The sequence below is a fragment of the Pteropus vampyrus genome, unplaced genomic scaffold (genome assembly GCF_000151845.1).
Source record: "Pteropus vampyrus isolate Shadow unplaced genomic scaffold, Pvam_2.0 Scaffold103, whole genome shotgun sequence".
Lineage (NCBI taxonomy): Eukaryota > Metazoa > Chordata > Mammalia > Chiroptera > Pteropodidae > Pteropus > Pteropus vampyrus.
Window position 1 is genome coordinate 392,966 of NW_011888884.1, and position 5,725 is coordinate 398,690.

The 5,725-nt window shown below is 37.1% G+C and overlaps 1 protein-coding gene across 5 annotated transcripts in view; it reads left to right on the forward strand.

Annotated features, from left to right (window-relative positions):
* LPAR1 (lysophosphatidic acid receptor 1) overlaps nt 1-5,725 on the forward strand; it is a 130,211-nt gene that overhangs the window by 96,649 nt on the left and 27,837 nt on the right. The window lies entirely within an intron of this gene.

Here is a 5,725-nt window from a genome sequence, read left to right on the forward strand (position 1 = left end):
TGGCAGTCGCTTTAATTTAAGAATCTGAAACATTTGATGTGGGAGAGCTTTGCTAATTATGATGTAAGCTGTTATGAGTCTGATGTCAGTCATACCTCAGTCAAGTGGTTTGAAAAATAAACATTAAGGTTAAACACAGGAAAAAAGAGAATGTAAGTGATAGAAACTCCTAAAAAAGGAGTCTGAACTTTCCGTTCCATTTTTTTCTGATTGGGTGATATTGCAAGGCAATTCCTATGTGAGTTGACTGTCTTTAGATATTGTATTCATTTTTTATGCTGCATAACAGATTACCATAAACAGTGATAAAACATCCATTTACTATCACTGTTTCTGTAGGTCAGAATTCCAGTCACTCTTTAGAGGGTCCTCTGTTCAGGGCCTCATCAGGCTGAAATCAGCGTGGTGAGCGGGCTACGTTCCCATCTGGAAGCTAGACTAGGGAAGAATCTGCTGCTAAGATCCTTCAGGTGGTTAGCAGAATTTATTTCCGTGCTGTAGAATTCATGACATCTTGATTCTTTAAAGTCAGCAGTGGAAAGAGCGTCTCTGTGCCTTCCAGTCTCTGGCTTCTAGATTCTTTTTAAAAGAGCTCACTTGATTAAGTCTGACTGACCCAGGATAATCTTTCTGATCAGTTTAAAGTCAATTTAATTACATCTGCAGAATCCTTTCATCTTTGCCATTTAACAGAACCTAATCAAGGGAGTGCTGTCCTATAACCATTGCCATATTCTATTTGTGAGAAGCTAGTTACAGGTTCTTCTCACACACAAGGGACTATACAAGGATGTGAGTCATTGTGGTCACCTTAGGGCCTGTCCATTAGATGTACCATGTGTTTTGAGTACAGCTGAAAAAAAAAAGTAGCTTTTGAAAAGCTCCATTTTAAAATGAATTGATGTTACAAAATGACAGGCTAAAGGATGAAGTATTATTTATTTAAATCTACCTTTTTTAATGTTGTTGCAGAAATATTTGTCTTTCCTTAAAGAATGTATCATTTAACACTTTTTTTCTTGAGTTTTTCTCTCCCTTTGGCTGCTGAGACATTACTCTTTCCTATGATTCTCCTGTCTTGACTTATTCCTTCACTTACACTTTCTTCCATCCACTCCATTTTTGAAATGTCACATCTCTAACCCAACAATCCCTTTGGTTAGGATAGCTAGAAGTCTTCCACCTCAACCACTTACTTCCTGAGCACAGTGGCATGGAAACAATCATCAGGATGTAATTGTGACCCTGCAGATAAGCCAGCAGCTCTGTTGGGACCGTCAGGTTGTAATCTGAGTGTCTGCTGAATGGCCTGTGGCTGACAGACCTTAGACTGTTTGGATCTCACTGTTAAAATAATGAAAATTTATTTTCACCTTTTCGGTCCATAGGAGACATGCTGGTTCCATTCACATTGGGTGGTTTTTATGTCCAAATAGCAATATTATATGAATAGTTTTATAGACATGTACAGAGTATGTGCCCGTGTTTATTTATTCTTAACCTTGTATAAAAAAAGGATTTAAGGGGAAAAAAAAAGGGAAAGGGAGAAATAAATGTAAGAAAGTGACATAGAGTTAGGCAAAGATATTTTTTTCTAGCAGTTAACGTGGACGTGAACACAATTAGATTCATGATTTGGTGGCCAAAAGGTAACATCAGGAGAAACAGCTCCTCTCAGTACTGCGCCCAAAGAACCATTTCTTCTATGGGTCTTCATCTGCGATGGTCACATCAGCCATGGTGTGGTGTGCTGAATAACTCACAACATTCAGCACATGCATGATTATGATTATGTCCCATATGGTCATTTAACATTCCTCCACGAAGGCTGGAGGCCCGCTGCCGTAGTGCAGTTCAGGGAGAGCATTTCTGTGGGGCTTGCCTTTCTGACATATTGGGTGACTCAGTCTAGAATGAAGTTTTGCATAGTTTTTTTTAGTATTTTTAAAACGTATTGCCCCGCCCCCCAGAAGTTAGTTTTTAAAAATTTTACTTTCCATTCCTTGGATTATGTTTCAAAAAGTTATTTTATCTTCCAACTACAAAGTCGTTATAGTATTAAAAATGCATATACACAGAACTAGGAATTCTGCTGTATCATCTCCCAATAGCCTTTAAGAATCTTTATTTTAACTTAGAAGAATGAATTCTGCAGTTTGCCATACATATTGTAGTTCTTTTTTCCAGGTTCTTCTTTTCAGATTATATTTCCGGATAACATCTGAATACTGTTGTTTTTAAATTTCTGGTTTAGTATAGAATGTTTGAAGTTAGTATATTTGTTTGTTTGGCGGGGTGGGAAGTCGGGGTGGTAATTAGCATTCTCTAGAGAAGACTTGAGGAGCTTAAAATGACATCTACCTCATTAGGAGACTGTTCCATCTCAGCTGCACGGAAAGGAAAAGGAGAACCCCGTGGACAAGCAGAAGGTCCCCTCATTATAATAATGGTTGTCCTGCAGAGCAAGGTTTCTAGGCCTCATGGCTCTGACTCACAAAGGTTGCATGCGATATTTATCAACTGTTCACTGATTTATTCCTGGTTATCAAAGTAAATCACGTCTAATGTCAATGTTTTATAATATCCAGAAACATTTCAATAAGAATACAAGTCATCTGCATTTGACCACCATAATTCTGATATATTTTTATCCAGTGCTTTTTTTATTGTCCCTATGGCAGTGTGGCCTTGTGGCTCAGAATGGAGGCTCTGGATGCATTCAGATCTGGATTCAGATCCCAGCATTACTATTTATCACCTGTATGGCCCAAAAAGCTTCTTGAGCTCTCCGAACCTCAATTTCCTCATTTGTAAAATAGAAGTAGTAGGAATGCCTATCTTATATGGTTATTGCAAGGCAGGAATTCCATGATAAAGTATATCTGATGAGCTTTGCACAGTGCAAGCCATATAGCAAAGCCTCAATATAAGCTAGCTATTGTGTGTGTGTATACATGCATATGAGTATATATAGCTATGTTATAAAATTGGTATTATACTCAATAGTGCTTCCTTTATCCTTAACATTTAAAATCTGCCTAATATTTTACCACAAGATTATATCATTTTATATTTATCCATTTGCTTTATTTGGATCATTGCTGTTGTTACCATGGTTTAAAAATTGATAATTTGATAATTAAATTATTATATCGACAAGCACCCAAAAGTAAGCAAGGAGAGGTAAAAGAAGGCAAACTTATTCAATTTCTCTTCTTAGGGATATCAGTTAATGATTCATTATTAATGATGATAAGTATAGAAAAAGAAGTTAAAATAATACATCTAAAGACTTTAAACCGTTCATATCCTTTTATGTCTTTGTACTTCTGGGAATTCTGAGGGAAAAAAATGTGTCTAAAGATATGTGTGTGTTTGGTTGTTGTGTATACGTGTGCATTTGTAAATATGTATAAGATGTTCACAGTCTTGATTTCACAGGGGGAATTATAAATTTTGTTGTATATTTTATTTTTCAAATGTTCTACGCTGCTTAATACTCATGATTGTAAAATAGCTACAAATATTAATTTTTTTAAATGAAAGAAGATAAAGAAAAACTAAAAATCCTCAACACAGTAGTTGAGGAGTACAGTTATACAGAGAGTTTAAAAACAATTCAAAGTATCCTGAGGACAATGTGTCTTAAACATAGGACCTATATAGTGTACGCACATCAGTGTAGTTTGCGCAGAGGCTACCGCTGTCATTCCAATCACTGAATTCAGACTTTTATTTTTAACTTGTGAGATCTGTTTCACTCAAGTTCCTATCCAAGCCAGGTGATTAAAAATAAGAACAGACTCCATTTTCGAGGATGGGATTAGCACTTAACTTAGTCCGAAAAGGTAGAACATTCATTTTTAAGGAGAAGGAGAAGTGAAACACAGAAGCAATATCTCAGTGAAAAAAAAAAAACAAAAAACAAAACGCTCTTCTGAGTCTATAATGAGGAAAAGAAGTGGAAAGAGGGAGAGAGAAGACTGTATTAGGCATCTTCCTTTTAAGTATGAGGGTTCTGCCTCCTTTAGCCTGCCTGGGAAAGAAGGAAACCATGAGTTATTCTCCCAACCAGCATTGTTCTAGATGTTTGGTAGAAACACATTAAAGACATTTGTATTTAATGTCTCAATGATAAGACAGTTAAAAGTTAGGAAGACAACTACATAAGAAGACGAAGAGACTTAGGTATGATTAGAATTGAGCACAGGCTGGGAGTCTGTAAGTTCGTGAGTGTGGAGTTTGCTTTCCCCTGGGCAGAGGTACCGTTTGAGATGATGGCATCCTTTGTGGGCAAGAACCAAGGGGAAAAAGCAGTAGGGAACTTCTCCTTTTTGTCCATCTCAACAATAAAGGGCAGTGATACTTGTCAAGCTTGGACATGTCTCTTTAATACAATCTAATAACAACCAGCCTCCTATGGAGGAATAAAGCAGGTACTTAGCTGAACTTCTTAGCCATTCTCTCTTTCTGCACCTCAATCCCCTTCTGTGTTCTGCAAAATAGTCACTTTGGTCTTCACAATCAATTCAAATGGATCCCTGCTGCCTAAGGACAGCTGACATTTCTTACTCTAATATTCTCATCTTTCCAAAATTATATTACAGCCTGTTCTTCAGACTTATTTCACATAATTCCCCTTCACTTACTTACTTATTTAAAATGTGTGTGTGTGTGTGTGTGTGTGTGTGTGTATGAGTGTATATATATCATGTGTCATTGCTACATTTGCAAAACTTGGACTGAGAGACTTAGAATCAAGTGTGTGTATGTGTGTGCACATGTGCATGTGTGTGGCAATTTGATGCTGATTTTCATTTCTCTTAGGAAGATGAACATTTCTGATTTGGCTCTAAGAGCAACTTATAATAGTGGTAAATACTACCTTTGCAAACCTGTACTTAACGTAATGGCTGCTCTGAAAGTCTATATTTTCCAAGTGGCATGGTCTGGTAGAAAAATGCTTTTGAATCAGATAGTTCAAGACTTTAAAGTAAAGACAGACAGACAGACAGACAGACATCTATTAATGCCAGATGAATTTCTAGGTTTGGGAATACAGTGGAATATGTAGATTTGAACACAGACTTCATTTTGAATGTAGTTTGACAAATCAATTGAATTTAACTTTAGGTTCTTCATCTGGGAAATAAGACAACAGATCCTACTTAATACACTGTGTTGAAGGGTAAATGCAAAATGTCTGCCACAGATCCTTGTTCAGTGCCTATTAACCTATTTGCCTTGTTCCTGTGCAGACCTTCCCAAGGATCAACTCAGTCCAGTTGAGGTCAGTCCTTTCACTCAGAGGGGCAATCCCAAGAGAGGCAAGTTAGCGCCCTGTGCACTAAAGGGGGCCCTTCTCATCTGGAGGGAGAGGAAGGAAGGACAGAGTGTCCTGGTAACATTTAGAGTGGATGCTCTAGCCTGTTTCTCTGAACAGCTTCTGAATAATGAAAAAACTAATGTTGACATATTTCTTCAGCAAGAGACATGTGCCTTATATTTTAATAGTTGATTCAGATTTAGACTCAGTTTCTGTAGTTGATAAAAGCCTGAATATTTATCTTATTTTTTATTTTTGATTTATTTTTATTTTTTTTTAGGTGAGGCAACCCTTGGTCGACCTCACAGATTGCAAGGACCTTGTCAGTTTACAGTCTCTTTTTTTTTTTATTGTTTACGCCTGCAGCACCTAGTCTTCGTAGGTGGTCTCCCATCCAAG